The sequence below is a fragment of the Rhinopithecus roxellana genome, chromosome 3 (genome assembly GCF_007565055.1).
Source record: "Rhinopithecus roxellana isolate Shanxi Qingling chromosome 3, ASM756505v1, whole genome shotgun sequence".
Lineage (NCBI taxonomy): Eukaryota > Metazoa > Chordata > Mammalia > Primates > Cercopithecidae > Rhinopithecus > Rhinopithecus roxellana.
In genome coordinates this window covers 92,827,480-92,844,287 of record NC_044551.1, presented here as the reverse complement: position 1 = coordinate 92,844,287, position 16,808 = coordinate 92,827,480, and the positions used below count along the sequence as shown (strand labels likewise).

The 16,808-nt window shown below is 40.0% G+C and overlaps 1 protein-coding gene across 7 annotated transcripts in view; it reads left to right on the top strand.

Annotated features, from left to right (window-relative positions):
- The window catches only part of CTNND2 (catenin delta 2), a 943,187-nt gene that overhangs the window by 725,465 nt on the left and 200,914 nt on the right, over positions 1–16,808 (top strand). The gene's annotated exons all lie outside the window — the stretch shown is intronic.

The following is a 16,808-nucleotide window of genomic DNA, read 5'->3' as shown; positions in this document are numbered from 1 at the left end:
TCTGGGCCCTGAGAAATGCATTTTTCTAGCACTTCTTTTTACTGCTGGGATGGGATGTCCTTCTGTCATTCGTTTTCCTCTGCTTTCCTTCTGCAGATCTCAGGAAGGCTCAGTTCTCTTGAACCTGCTTCCTAAGTTGGACACTTGGCTTTTTAGCATGTGGAAGTGTAGCAGTGTTTGCTGAAATTGCATCCTGCCTGTCTTTTACTTTTCCTTTGTTCTTGAACCCGAAAGCATTGCACTAGAGGCAATACGCTTTTCTACCATTCTCTTGTAGATTCTCAAACAGGAGTTGGCAAGGTTTTTCAGTAAAAGGACAGATAGAAAATATTTTAGCTTGTAGGCCCTAGGTCTCTGTTACAACTACTCAACTCTACCTGTGCTGGATGAAAGCACCATAGATAATACATCAACAAATGTGTATGGCTGTGTATTAAACTGTATTTATGCAAGCAGGTAGCTCAGGCCGTAGTTTATAGAACCTTCTATTGCATACTGTCTTCTGCAACCAAGTTCTAATGGAATAAAGAAGGAGGCCACATTATCACCTCATTACTGCTAGGGGTTGGGTTGGAGGCCAGACTCCAGGCTTTTTAGCCAGACTGGTTTGCTCACACAGAATGCCAGAACTAGGTAGACTTATCTACCACGGCAAAGGCAACCGCTGGGTCAGAGCAGCTTCCCTTCTCCTCTACCAGCCACTAGGGCACATCTCATGGAGACCAGGGGAAGCAGAGTGCCTCATGGCCTTTCATGCCAAAGTGGAAGAAGCTCAGAGCTGGGCCAAGCCCTGCACACTCACTGGTGCCTTGGACAAGTTCCTCTCTCTCTCAGGGAAAGAGCAAGTGAGAGGCTGGGAGAGTCCAGTGTTACGGTAATTGTGGTCCATTCGCAGTAAGGAAACATCAGGCCTGGGGAAGAATCCTTCCTGATACATTGCTATTAATTCTGATGGATCAATGATGGGGAGAAGAGATAAGTATTTGGTCTACCTTTTGATGACAAGTCATCTCCTAACCAGCTTTGTGTCTCGTGCATTCTCTGCTGAGACATTGCCTGTTCTTGTCTCCTGTCATTTTGACCATTTTAGGATTATTTCTTCACAGAGGCGAGTCCAAATCATATGCACCAGCAGAGGGCAAAAACTTACAACCCTCAGCACTGTTCTGATTCCTAATTGCTTCCCCAGACAGACTGACTGTAATCCAATTAGGAAATCCACATCTTTAACTTTCTGCATGCTCCACCCTCAGTCCTAGAGACGGAAGCCTTTCTGTAGACTGTGGGTCTCGTTCCCTCATTCATTAAACAGATTGCTGTTGAGTGCCTACTATAGTTGACCTTTGAACAACCCAAGAGTTAGGGAGGCTGACAGCCCCTAGAGCTGAAAATTTGCATACAATTTAGCTCCCCAAAACTTAATTACTAATAGCTTACTGTTGACTGGACACCTTACCAGTAATATAAAAAGTCAATTAACATATGTTTTATGTACATATTATATACTCTATTCTTACAACAATGTAAGCTAAAGAAAAGAAAGTGTTATTAAGAAAATTAGAAGGAAGAGAAAATATGTATGCACTTTATTAAGTAAGAGAGGATCCTCCTAAAGTCTTCATTCTCATCATCTTTGCATTGAATAGGCTGAGGAGGAGGAAGCAGAGAGATTGGTCTTGCTGTCTAGGGGTGGCAGAAGTGGAAGAAAATCTGTGTATAAGTGTACCTGCACAGTTCAAACCACGTTGTTCAGAGTCAAATGTATTTGGAAGTGAAGTTTAGGTGCTTGGGATACAAGGAGTAAAGATCCAGGCACCTTCTAGTCATAGGCCAGCCTTCCTTATGTTATGGCTTTCTTCCTAATGGTCAAGATCATGGCACCTGTTTTTCAAGGAGCCAGATGGAGGAAGGGAGAAAAAAAGGAGCACCATTGAGAGGAGTCTTGGTATTTCCGTTGATTCGTATGTAAAGGAGTGAACTATGTCAAAACAATACGTGAAATTTCATAATCTATTAACAGAACCATTGTGGGCTGTTAGAAGCTGAGAACTCATAGACCTGCCCTCCTAAAGCTTGTGTTGTAGTGGACAAGTCAGACAATAAACTGAGACAAATAAATCTGTCATTTCAGCATGTGACAAGTGCTGTGGAGAAAAACCAAGCAGGCTAAGGAGATTAGAAAGAGTTGGAAATTTACTACTTAGAATGAAGTCTGAAGAAAGGAAAATCCCCAGATAATGATCTGTTAAACTAGAGAAGTTTTGTTTCCCATACGTGAAATCTGCAGGTTATTGTGTTCCAGGGTGATAATGCAGCTCTATGCCATAGAGTCTTCAGAAATATGGCTTCTTCCAGCCGTAGCTCTCCCTTCCTTATGGGATGGCTCTCTTACCGGTGACCAGGATGGTGGCACCAATGTCTCAGTGAATAAGATATTTCCATATACAGTATTTGTTTTCATTTTTAAATTTTATTTATTTTAAAGTTCTGGGGTACATGTACAGGATGTGCAGTTTGTTAAACAGGTAAACGTGTGCCATGGTGGCTTGCTGCACCTATCAACCCATCATTTAGGTATTAAGCCTAGCATGCATTAGCTATTTTTCCTGATGCTCTCCCTCCCCCAACTCCCTGACTGGCCCCAGTGTGGGTTGTTCCCCTCCCTGTGTCCATGTGCTCCCATTGTTCAGCTCCTACTTTTAAGTTTAGTGAGAACATGCAGTGTTTGGTTTTCTGTTCTTGTGTTAGTTTGCTGAGGATTAATGGCTTCCAGCTCCATCCATGTTTCTGCAAAGACATGATCTCACTCCTTTTTATGTCTGTATAGTATTCTATGGTATATATATACACCACATTTTCTTTATCCAGTCTATCACTGATGGGCATTTGAGTTGATTTCATGTCTTTGCTATTGTGAATAGTACTGCAATGAACATACTTGTGGATGTATCTTTATAATACAATGATTTTTATTCCTTTGGGTATGTACTTAGTAATGGGATTGCTGGGTCAAATGGTATTTCTGGTTCCAGGTCTTCGAGGAATCACCACACTGTCTTCCACAATGGTTGAACTAATTTACATTCCCACCAACAGTATAAAAGCATTCCTGTTTCTCTGCAGCCTCTGCAGCCTCGCTAGCATCTGTTGTTTCTTGACTTTTTAATAATCACCATTGTAACTGGTATGAGAAGGTATCTCATTGTGGTTTTGATGTGCATTTCTCTAGTGATCAATGATGTTGAGCTTTTTTTCATACATTTGTTGACTGCATGAATGTCTTCTTTTGAGAAGTGTCTGTCCATGTCTTTTGCCCACTTTTTAATGGGATTGGTTTTTTCTTATAAATGTGTTTACGTTTTTTTTGTAAACTCTGGATACTAGACCTTTGTAGATGGATAGATTGCATAAATTTCCTCCCATTCTATAGGTTGCCTGTTCACTCTGATGATAGTTTATTTTGCTGTGCAGAAGCTCTTTAGTTTAATTAGATCCCATTTGTCAATTTTTGCTTTTGTGGCCATTACTTTTGATGTTTTCGTCATGAAATCTTTGACCATGCCTGTGTCCTGAATGGTATTGCCTAGGTTTTCTTCTAGGGTTTTTATAGTTTTGAGTTTTACATTTAAGTCTTTAATCCATCCTGAGTTAATTTTTGTAAGAAAGGGGTCCAGTTTTAATTTTTTGCGTATGTCTAGCCAGTTCTCCCAGCACCATTTGTTAAATAGGGAATCCTTTCCCCATTGCTTGTTTTTGTTAGGTATGTCAAAGATCAGATGGTTGTGGATGTGCAGTCTTATTTCTGAGTTATTTATTCTGTCCCATTTGTCTATGTTTGTCATAAATAGTCTTTTTAAGGGAGCTGTAGTTACTTGTGCTATGTTAAGATTAGACTGCTAACATTTATATCTGGGTAAGTCAAGCTTATATCCCTTCTTTATTACCTGTGTCACAGAGTAGGACATTGCAGATGCCTCTAGAGCCAATATGTCACATTATTTCCTGTGTTTTACATTCTTATTGTTGTCCAATGTGCCTCACCTGAGAATCCAGGTATTCTCTGCATTTATTTCTTGTGGACATTTCTGAACACCCACACTTACCAGTCATAGTGCTAGTACCTTCCTGTCTATCATTGCCTTGAATGCTCCTGAGGTCCTGTGAGGTTGGATGCAAGGGGCATGCTTAAAGTCACAGCTCATCTATGGTACTTTTGCAGTCCTTGATTTCCAAAGCCAGTCTGCTTTACACCAGTGATTTTCCAGTTTATCCAATCATAAGAGTTTCTTTGGGGCCACTTGATAAAACAATACATATTTCTGGACCCTAAATTTCCATGATAATAGCCTGGGAATCCACACATTCAGCGGTACCCTCTTGTGGTTCTTAGGATCATGCATGTGTGAGAAACACCACTTTCTACTTTCACAAGACCAACAATTACAGTGGACAGCAGAGGAGTGGAGGATTAGGAGACACAGTGTGTTTTGAGAGATGCCAAAATAATCTGATGCTAATAGTAACTACATTATCCAATGAAAATATATGACCCATTTATCACTTTTCTCAAATTAGAATGAATGCATTTCAAATTAATATTAGGTTACCTGATACTACAGTGTGCTTCCTCAAGTGAGAGAGAAAATAAGTGGAATCGCTTCCACTGGATATAGAAGAAATTGCCTGTACCGCCCCCTGACTTACAGCCAGCAGTAAGCAACTGTTACTGATGGCAGTGTTAACTGGGGTGGAGCTTGCAAATAGTATAGTCCTTTAATTCCCTACAAAACCTTTGAAGAGATTACAGTACTGTAATTTATTAATTACAGTAATATTACAGTTAATATTACTGTATTTTGAAGTATCATCAGAACCTTCTGTACACTGATCAGAGAGTGTTTCGTGAGCATGATCCATTTTACGTACTGCAGCGGTAAAATGTTGGATGTTCTTGAACCCCGTCTGAAGTTGTCTTCAGTTTTCACCTCCATGATCATTAGGGCTGGTGACGTGAGATGTATCTGTGCTTATCTCTAATTACATTTCAGAGCATGCCAAAATTGTATAAGGGCTTAAAGGAAAGTTTTTCTGGGTCTTTGCGTTTTGTTTTGTGTTGCCGAGATTGAAATGTACAGCACATTTCCACTTGTTAGGTCTGACAATGCATAACTGATTTGTGGCTTTACTTTGCAACTCACGAGTTACAAGTCAATTAGAAACACTTTTCCCTAATTATATTTGAGAGTTTGCTCTATTTGCTCTACAATTATCACAAAAATTACATTAACTAGTGTTAACGAACACAACATAGCAATCCCCACTGGATCCTGCAGGAGAGCACCAAATTATAGAATGTCTACATCCCTTGCCCAACACCTGGTTTCCTTTCCAACAGATGTTTTTGTTTGCCATTCCTAAAGACACCTTTGAAATAAACTTCCTTTCTGGTTGTCCCTTAGAGGATGAATCTCAGCCTAGTGGAGGAGAAGCTTCAGTTTTGCACATGCAAAACTCTTTTCACTTAGCGACTCGCTCTTCCTTAATGACGGATGTTGTCTTTGCTGTCACGGCAGCTGTGTACATCAACTGTGTGCCCTCCCCAGGGAATGCCCAGAACAAGAATCTCTGTGAAGTGGTTTCCTAAAATAGGAGCCTTTATCATGAGACCTGTAATCCCAGGGAAGTCAGGAAATGGGACTGCTTAGAAGGTGACCTTCTTGTCTTCCTTCTTTCTTCACCTGTTCACAATAGATATCTGAGCAACACTACAAGGTTGCTCAGTCAAGGCAGACGAGAGCCTATGAAAATGAGGTAGATGTGAGCTCTGTTCTCTAGGAGCAGTCCATTGAGTTAGGGAGAGGGAGATGGAGAACTGTTCTACAAAATAAGCATGGAGAGAGGGCCAGACGAGCTTAAAGGAGGAAAGAGAAACTTCAGTAGAAGAGATCAAGGAAGATTTTATGAAGAAAGCAACATTTGAAATGGGTTTTAAAGATGCATATGGGTTTGGCTTGCGGCAATGGGAGCAAGAGAATAAACATGGGCCACGAAGGTTGTGGGGCAAACTCTCCCATGCATGCTCCTTTAATAAGAACGGATTGAGAATTGAGTCATTCGTGTGCATGCAGGGGTGGGCATGTTTGTTCTTGCACACCTGCTCAGACTCAGGCACAAGCGCTCCTGCGCAAAGCAGCTTGCTTCTGCATATCCGCTTGCCACTCTCCTTGCATTGAGTCCTAGTGCTGTCGGCTTCAAACGGTCTGGTCTTCTTCTTCCATTCATATTCGCCTTTTAATCTACGATTCTTCTAGAAGTTAAGGGCCTTTAGGTGGAAGGAATAATGAGGAACATACTTGATAAGTTTCTACATAACTTGATTCACTTCACACAAAAATTGCTAGGGGCACACCCAGAGTCAGCTGTGTCCTCGTTGATGAGAAAAAAAAATTCCACAGACTATTAATTCACAGTAGTGAACAAGGATTAATCTACTGTGCAAATGACAGTCAGCCAACTTAAAAGTTAGGACATATTTTCAAGCAATTTAAAACCCATGGAACCTTGAGCATAAAAGTATTCAGTACTTCAAGTACAGCAGTCTATAGCAAGCACGGTTAGCACTTAAAATTATGATACATATTAGTTAAAAGAGCCACTTGCCCTACGTATTATTTGGCTTTCATGCATGTTGGATTTTTTTTTTTTTTTTTTAGAAAATGGATTTTAATTCATAAGTGCAATTCTGTTTTCAAGTGGCACACCTGCTCTGTTCACAGATATATTTTCTGAGGCTTATCTGTGCAGTTAATTAAAAGCAAACATGAACATGCGCTCTTTATCTGGTTTCCAGATATACTTAACAGTGAACCACATTTGCATTCACAGGTATCAGTAGAAAAAAAGGCTACTTCCATTTCTCACATTTTATGTCAAGTGATTCTTTTTAGATTGGAAAGAACCGTCCTCCATCCTTTATTCTTTAAAATTCTTCCCCTCCATCGTTAGTGAGAGGCAGTAATATGCATGGAAATCTGAGGCTGCGAAATACTGATTTCAAAGCATTAAGAAACACTTTTATTAACAAAAAGAGGTGTTGGACATTAGCTTTAGCAGTTTTTGTTTTGTTTCTGTCTTTGCCATTTAAGTGAGTTTGCAGTTTTGAAGCAGATGTTTAATTTTATGTTGGTTCTACACATGCTCATGGTAATGAAAGAAAAGAGTTTGAGAGAAAGAGAAAGAGGGAGGGACAGAGAGACAGCATGAGCAAGTGAGAAAGAGAGAGAGTACACAAAACTGGATCTAGGCCAGGTGCGGTGTCTCATGCCTATAATCCCAGCACTTTGGGAGGCCAAGGCAGTTGGATCATTTAAGGTCAGGAGTTCAAGACCAGCCTGGCCAACATGGTGAAACCCTGTCTGTACTAAAAATACAAAAAATTAGCCAGGCGCAGTAGCAGGCACCTGTAATCCCAGCTACTCGGGAGACTGAGGCAGGAAAATCGCTTGAACCCAGGAGGCGGAGGTTGCATTGAGCTGAGATCGCACCACTGCACTCTAGCCTGGGCAACAAGAGCAAAACTTGGTCTCAAAAAAGGAAAACAAACAGAACTAAATTGATTTGCTCTTCTTTGGCAGTGGGGCCTTAGCTGCTGGGTATCTTTCCCAGCTAGCTGGAGAGTGTTGATGCCATCCTCTCTACTTTTAACCTTGGGGTATTTTCTGATATGTGTAATCACTTATGCACACCCAATCACGTGCATCCTTTATTAAGGACATGTATGGGTGGAGGGGCATGTTAATATGCCTTACTTTCCATGCCTTTTTTCTAAGGCTTTGTTAAATTAACAGGAGATAGAAATTTGTATTTAACACACAATTGTGGTTATGAGGTGAACATGGATCATTTAGAATTTTCAAACAGTCTATCAATTTAATAATTTTCTGCAAAACTGCACTTGCTATTAACTTAGTTGTTGAAGTGTGTAAACACAGATGTGAAATTTTATTGTCATGTGTAAACTTCACATTGAGCATGGCTAGGTATTTATAATTTGAATCTAATGAAAATGGGATTGAAAAGAAGGAAATGATCAGGTGATCTCAGAAGGGCAACTCTCCCAAAAGCAAACACTAAGTCTGATTAGATAAGCCACACGCTTAGTGAATGGAAAGGAATATCTCTAAAATTTGCTGATCAACCTCCAAATACCAGGATCTTACTAAAATTCCCTTTACCTCCAGGGGGCTCCCTCACCATCTCTAGGTAGCTTTGCTAAAGCTGCCATTAGGGCTGCAATGTAAGGAAACACAATCTGAGTTGCTATGGAAACAGCTATATATATATGCAGATTACCTTTTAAAAAATCATTAGGCCACAGAAAGTCTGTCAGTCATATGAAATTTGCAAGGACAACAGCCCACAGCTACCCTTGGCATTGCTTCTCCCCATTGGCTGTCCCCAGTTTCTTTTGCTGTATCTCTTTCATACAAAGATAGCATTACCCAATCCTTTGGGCACATAGCCAGTAGTAAGAGTTGAGGGTGGGAAGCTGAGGGCAATTACCTGCAATTAAGAGTTTTGAAGCCATTGTGGGTGGTGGAAAAGCTACCTAGACATGGATGGGGGAAGAGAGAGGTTGAAGTTGAGGTAAATTTACTTAAAACCAACTGTCTCACATCCATCCCTCTCCTCCAAACACTGAGTCACTAACTTTACTTGCACACAAAGATATGTATACACAGGTGTGCACACTCTTAGATGTGCACACCAAGGTGGGTGCATGCAAACATGCCTGTGCAATGTAGGCATACCCACACAGACCGGCACATGCAGGCATGAACATACATGCCCGGGTGTGTGCATGCACACACTACACACATACACACCACACACACACCACACACACTGCACACATACACACCCACACACATACCTCCCCACACACACACACCACACAAACCACACACACACCCACACACATACCCCACACACACACCACTCACACACACCCACACACCCCACACACACCCCACACATACCAACACACCACACACAACCCCCCACAGATGCCACACATATACCCCTACACACACACCACACACGCATCACAGACACCACATACACCCACACACCACACATACTACACACACACCACACACACACCACATACCCCCACATACACACCACACACGTACCCCACACACACACCACACACACACACACACCACATACATCACACACCACACAGACACACACACACACACGCGCGCGGCCTAATTTTTGGCCCTCACACAGCCCTCCCTGCCATCCTGCTCTACCAGACGCAGTTCCACACTGGAAGCACTACTATCTCTGACTTCTTTGTGTATCTGTTCTATCCACTGGGCTTGCCAGAAGCTTCCACAGTGCTTTTAGAGCTTGCAGTTCTCCAGGCTGGTCACTGTGGCTCCCCGGGGCATGGCCTGTGCTGCTCTGCTGGTTGTCACCATCTCACCTGCTGCTCCCCAGGCAAAGTGGCCCCACAGGTGTCTGCCCTGAGCCCCCAGGAGACTGTAGCTATGAGGTAGTAGGTAAACCAGAGAGAAAGAATGGCTCACTGCCCTTTGCATTACAATTTGTACTAGGATCCCTGAAGAACACTTCTTATGCCCCAGGCATTATAGAAAGAGCTTTGACCACCTTAGCCTCTTTCCCGGGAATTGAGATGCGCCTCTCTGTTGCTAGGCTAAGGACGAGTCAAATAATGACTCCCACTCCAGTCCTTGGGTCCACCCTCCCCGCCACTGCACCCTGCTCATGGTACCCGCTGGCTGGTTTACATTCACATCAGTTCCCTCCTAGGAGCTTTTCCTGCCCCACCAGTCAGCCTCTGCCCAACCTGCCTGACCTGCCCAAACACATCGCAGACCTCAAGTGCACACCCTTGGTTCTTCCCCAGAACCTCCGGGACCACAGTAGACTCTGTCAGCTCCACATCCTCAGGCAACCGGGAGTGCTCAGCCCTGTCTGAACTCTGCAAAGGACAGAGACATCAACTCAGATGGGAGCCGGCATCCCTGCCACATGGAATTCTTTATGGGAGTTGCCAGTGGGCGTCATTAGGAGTGATGTATTTCAGTTTGGTTCTCTAAAGAGCCGGGTCACATTTTCACTGTTTTCTACAAGGTAGCAGGATCTAGAGAGCGTTGCTCAGCTAATCCTAGGGCAAATATGGAAAAGGGATCAGTGTGACAGACCCTGTCCCCAGCAGGATAAGTGAGGTCCTTCTTCACCCTACATCCTGCCTTGGAGGTCAGGGACGTGAACGGAGGAGCCCATCTGCTTGCAGGGACTGTGATGCTGAGATTCTGCAATATGTGAGGCACATAAGCCTTGCTTGTGCTTTCAGTGTGTGAAACTTAAAAGTGAGTTCTCACCCAATTGCTATTACCTTTCTTTAAATGCTTTAATTATTAACCTAGGATTCTGCTTCCAAAATAACATATTACATTTAAGGCCACATGACCCTTGTATTAGTCTGTTTTCACACTGCTATAAAGAACTTCCTGAGACTGGGTAATTTATAAAGGTAAGAGGTTTAGTTAACTCACAGTTCCACATGGCTGGGTAGTCCTCAGGAAACTTACACTCATAGCAGAAGGCCAAGAGGAAGCATGGTGGAGGAGAGAGAGCGAGCGATAGGGGGAAGTACCCCAATTTAAAACCATCACATCTCAAGAGAATTCACTCACTATCACAAGAACAGCATGGAGAAACCGTCCCCCACGATCCAGTCACCTCTTACCAGGTCCCTCCCTCAACACATGAGGATTACAATTTGAGATGAGATTTGGGTGGGGACACAGAGCAAACCATATCAACCCTACTTTTATTGCTAGTTACAGAATTAGTGCCCTAGCCTCAGCAATCCCTCAGTGAAGGTCATTACTGTGAGTTATTTGTTCAATGAGCAGAGCCCTGAGTTTATTATTTGCAGCAAATAAAAAGTGTGTCATTGTTATCCCCATGTTAGGATGAGAAGGAAATATTAAAAGGTTAATGTAATAAGTACCAAACCAAAAGTTCTTCCATGTTTACACAGCATCGTTTTGGAATACAAATGTCTGCTTTCTCCAAACCAGTTACATATTTTTAAAATATTATATAATATCCAGGGTTATCTCTTCTGAGAGTAATTTAAGCCTTTAATAACAGGGTTGAGGTGTCAGTAGGTTCTCAGCCCTCAAATTTACTAACTTTTAGAAGTGGAGGTCAGAATATGATTTTTTAAAACCACATCTCTTATAGCAAATATATCTCCTATCTCCTTTGTGAAGATAACTAAAACTGGAGACATTATAGAATGTCAGGGTTAGGTATAGATAAATATATATATAAAATATATATATAAATAAATATATATATATATTATATATATATTTAGTCTGAGCATGGTGGCTTATGCCTGTAATCCCAGCACTTTGGAAGGCCAAGGCGGGTGGATCATCTGAGGTCAGGAGTTCAAGATAAATATGTATATTTAAAGGCATGGTTCATATTTTATATGATAACCTTGTTTTAGGAATGTAGTACAGTGCTCTGCTTTATCTTTTGCTTTTTGTTTTTTGTTTATTTATTTATTTATTTATTTATTTATTTATTTTTGAGATGGAGTCTCGCTCTGTCGCCCAGGCTGGAGTGCAGTGGCGCCATCTCGGTTCACTGCAACCTCCGCCTCCCAGGTTCAAGCGATTCTCCTGCCTCAGCCTCCCCAGTAGCTGAGACTACAGGGCACCTCCCACCATGCCCAACTAATTGCTCTGCTCTATCTTTAAGAATAAATGCCCATGTGATTTGCCTTGAAATGTGTCCATCCAAGAGAATGTAGGCAACTGAGATTGAGAAAATTTAGTCAAGCTATGAAAAATTATCTGCTCATTGCTGAACATACCATGTTCATAATTAAGAAACAGTTATAAAATATATGCACTGTCATCTCAGTGGGGTAATTTTACATAAGAGTTTTCTAGCTATAAGCTGTTGTAGTTCCACGGTATCATAAAGATCAGTAGGACATATGTCTTTCTAAGAGTTAAGTTTCAGTATAAGGCGAAGAATGTATTGTATATGTCTTCCTTGTACACTAAATTGATAATCATCATTACATTCTTTGCCAACTAAAAATGATTCAGTGTTGTGAGTGCCCTGAGACTGATTAATTGTAACAAAAATATTTATATACCGTAAATTTCCAATTATATATATATATACTTTTTGAAGAGTAAAATTCTGCTAGGCTCTACTGATGTCTTATATCTCAGATTTCCCAGACATCCGTAACCACCATTTACCTCATTTTGCTAACATCATCTTCCATTACGAGGCATTGTTAATCATACTCCTCCCACCTGGGCTCATATGACAGATTTTCCATTCAAATTGTATCATCTCTGTCTCTCTATCACCAACATAACCTATAAGCTCCTTAAGAGTTGGGGAAGTTTCATAGTCATGGTTGTTTCCATGATGTTCAACCCAGCATATCATAGGAGTTCAATAAATCCCTCTTGGATTAATTTGGTGGAAACTATATTCCAGTTTTCCCCACATTGAGCTGCATTCCCGGGCTTCAAGATTATTCCTCAACTAGTAACCATTGTTGTGTTCTCCTTTTAACCTACTGAGAAAAAGACTTAGGTCAGTAGCAGACTTACTGGTATTCACTGATGCTCATCCATCTTTGATTTCATAGGAAGACTTGCTTAATGTGTGAGTCGTCATGGGTGACAGTATGTTAACACATCTATAAAGAATACCTGAACGCTATTGCAGGAAAAGAAATGGGCATTGAGAGATCCCATTTCTATCTTAAACAATATAAAACCAGCTTGAATCCTAAGCCAACTTTGTGTCTTCTTCAACTCTTCCTTTTCTATTTATTTGCCTTCACCAGCACCACTGCCGGAATATCAGTAGCTACCAGGAGCCAACAAGTATCATCTTATATACATTTCTCTGGTATAAACAACTTGCTATAGTATTTAAATTAATTGATGCATGTTTTCTTGTAATGGAGTTGAGGATACTTTTTACCTGACGATAAGATTTTATCACAAATTGTAATTCACCTAAGGAAATAAATGGCATTGCTATCTAATTATTGCCATAAAGAACAACTTAATATCAAAATGACAAAAGTTGTTTTTGCAATGTATTATTCAAACTTTAGATGGATGATATAAATTTCCATCTAATTTGATCCATGTAGTTTAGTGAGAGTATTTTATAGATCTAATTATCTGTGAACAAGACCAAAAAAATAATGTTCCTCAAAATTTAACTTCCCCTAAATATTTTTTTAGTCTCCAGGAATTGATAGGTAAAATCTTCTCTTAATAATTTGTAATACATATATTTTATATGTATATTTCAATTAATTTTTCTATATTAAAAAAATCTGGAATCACAAATAAGGAGTGCCTTAGATTCTTGTGTAGGCCAATATTTTATTAGCTGTTTTTTGTCCGTTTTTTCTGTTTCAGAACCATAGGTGTCCTGACTATAGACAGTGTTAGGTATCACCATGTTGTAGATACATAGTAAGAAACTAAAAACCAAATGCCTTGAATTTTATCATTGAATATCAGTTTTCCTGTCTAGACACCTAGAAACAAAAGCACCAGGATTTCCCTTGAGGGTAAAACACAGCATGTCTAAACCTCACTCTCTTATATAGTCCCTGCTGAGAACCTGAGTTCACTGGAAGTTGTTGAGGTGAAATAAGGGATGTAATACTCGTGCATCTTTGCAGGAGTTTATAAACTCCCGTCTGTTTATAACATTCAATCACAAGATTATGTACCTGGACCTCATTAGCTCGGCTCCCAGAGGAGAGGTTATATTTTAATGTTATTACTCTTATTAAGAGTTTAGGTAAGAAACTTATATGAAAAACAAATCAGCAAATCCTACAAACTTGGCCTTTTAGATGCTGTCTGTTATGTCATTGGTTGCTAAATCTGTGGAGGATGGGACAAACAGATGGTTGTTGAGTAGGGCAGTGCCATGAATCCCTCCTGTAGGGTAGGAACATTAATCTGACAGCAGTGACATGATAGATTGGAATAAATAGCCAGTTGAGATAAACGAAGGGGGTGAGAACAGTCAGGTTATGGTTGGATTTTTAGCTAGAAATTATGAATCAGTCATGACAGTAGAGCCCAATTGGGATCTCGCTGGATCTTGAGTTCCCATTATTGCAAGTTAGGATAAGGAAACCAGTCTTCACAGAGTAAGGTGGTTTGGAGGAAGAGGTAGAAATTACTAGATAGATCAATAGGATCTCACTCCATGAAGGAATTCATCTTGTTTTCAACTGTATCAGTGCTTACACTCTCAACCTACAAACACAGTAAAATGGATATATTTAGTAAAGTAAGTGGCTAGAGCTTTGTATCCTTACACTAGCAACAGAGACAAGAGTTTGCCATGGAAACAGTGTGTGAATACTAATGTCCATTGTCAACAATGAACATGTCCAGTGGCTACATGTTTTCAAAGCCTTTTTACACATTGTGTTTATAATTGTTAAAGCTTGCTCTCACCAAGACAGAAGACAGGGGAATCATGTTGTGGGAAACAGCAAAGACAAATGTCCCCTGGATTTTTAAATATAGGATTCATTGTAGAAAACAAATAAATTAAAAGGTACCATGAAAAGAGAAATATAGGTGTCAACAGACTAAGGGTCACAAAAAAGATAAGAAAAAGGAAAAATAATTATTGTGGGCATCAATACTAGTTCTGATAACTTCTCAATTCTTTAGCATCTCTACAGCTCTGCAACTTTTAGTAGCTTACTTATGTGTTCATTCCCATGCATGACCCAACTGGGAAATAAAATAACAAAAGATATGAACTGGCATTTCAAAAAACAACATGCAAGCAGCTAATACGCTCATAAGAAGAAGCTTAATTAAAAGGAATACCCATGGGAAGGAGATGCCATGTCTGCTAGTAGATCTCCAAAGATGAGAATGATTGCTGGCACCCAGGGGTTGGTGAGGGGTAGCAACACTATTGGGTGACAGTGTCAAGAGGGTGATCTTTCTGAAGAGCATTTTGGCAGTATACCTCAGTATTTAAAATGTGTATACTCTACCCAGTGATCCTCGTTTTAGGAATTTATACTGAGAGACTATTAAGAAGCATCTTTAAAGCAGATGAGTTAATATATGGAAAGCTTTCAAACACTCTAGTACATAGTAAGAGCCAATGTCAGAAAAAAGAAAGAAAAGAAAAGAAAGAAACAACTTAAATGTCCATCAATACACAATTAGATAAAAATGGACCATCAAATAGAGCATTACCAGACATTAAAAATTAAGATGTGGCTAGATATTGATATCAAAATATATCCGTAACATGCGTTGAATGCAAAAGGCAAGTTAACGAACAGCGTGTGTACTGGGATTCTATTTCTGTGAAGTGTCATGTGAATATGATAAGAACAGAGCGATAAACAAGAGCATGTCTCCCAAATCTCATTATCTCTGGGTGGATTTTATTCTTACTTTATTCTTTATCCCATTTTAATAGGCTGAAGATTTTTATGTTACCATGTGTATTTTATAATCATAGAAAATAACTATTATTTTCATCTAGAAAACTTGAAAATATATACCAAAAACATGCACTTTTTCTGAACCTAAGATCTGATAAAGATTAATTGTAATGTAAAATGGAATTTATTTTATAGCGTATATATACATACAGCGAAATTACTGTGTACAAACATAGAAGCAATCTAAAATTTGGTTTGAAATATACAAGAATAGAAATTTCGAAGTTTTGGCATAACGACTCAGGAAAGTCACCTTCAATTCTCAGGAAACGATGTAGTTTTGTACTAACCTTAGGGTTAGTAAATAGATAAATGCATTACATGTGTTCAGCATATTCAACAATATCTTGAAAAGCCAGTTTATCAGTTTTGTAATTTTACCTGAAGGAGTAGTGCTGAATGTCACATAGCATTTAAATAAGCAAGATTGTCACATTTTCTAAATTGTTTTCTGAAAATCCTATTACACTTTACATTCCAATCATCATAGAGGCTGCGCCATTCTGCGTGCTTTGCCACGCTCTGCTGATGTTGCTCCTGCCTTGACTCAGGAAATTCCTCAAATAAGTGATTTTATCCCCTCCTGTCATGTGTTCTGTGTATAATCACTGAATACATGCCATAATGATCAACTAGCTAATGCGTTTTTATTTGTTCTCAATCAACCCTCTGATAGTCCTGAAACAGATGCTTTTAAATGAGAACTGTGGCTCAGTATTTTTTACAAATATGCACAATAAAAGAGAAACATTTTCAAATTACTTGTGATATTAAAAAAAAAAAAATAAGTCAGCAACTAACAGAAGAAGGTGTCCACTGACATTCGAGAGTAGCAGACCATCCCAAGATTAACAGTTTGTGCAACTACATTTTTTTACACTGCTTTTTCTTCTTTATGCCAAATTACCTTCACCACCAGACTCTTCAGTCTGGTGGTGAAGTCTGCAGGCATGTTTAGGACCAGCCCTGGGCTGATGCTTCTTAATTTGAACCCTTTATTTCTTAACTTCTGTGACTTCATCCAGTCCCGTGCCTTTAAATACCATTTAAATGCTAAGGGCTCTACATTTCTACCTTTGTGCAGCGCTCAACTCATGCATCCAGCTGCCTCTTGATAGTGATGTCTAATTGGCATCTCAAACATAACACATCCCAAACTGGAGCCCGTGACTTCCCACCAGACCTGTCCTTCTTCCAGTGTTCCTCA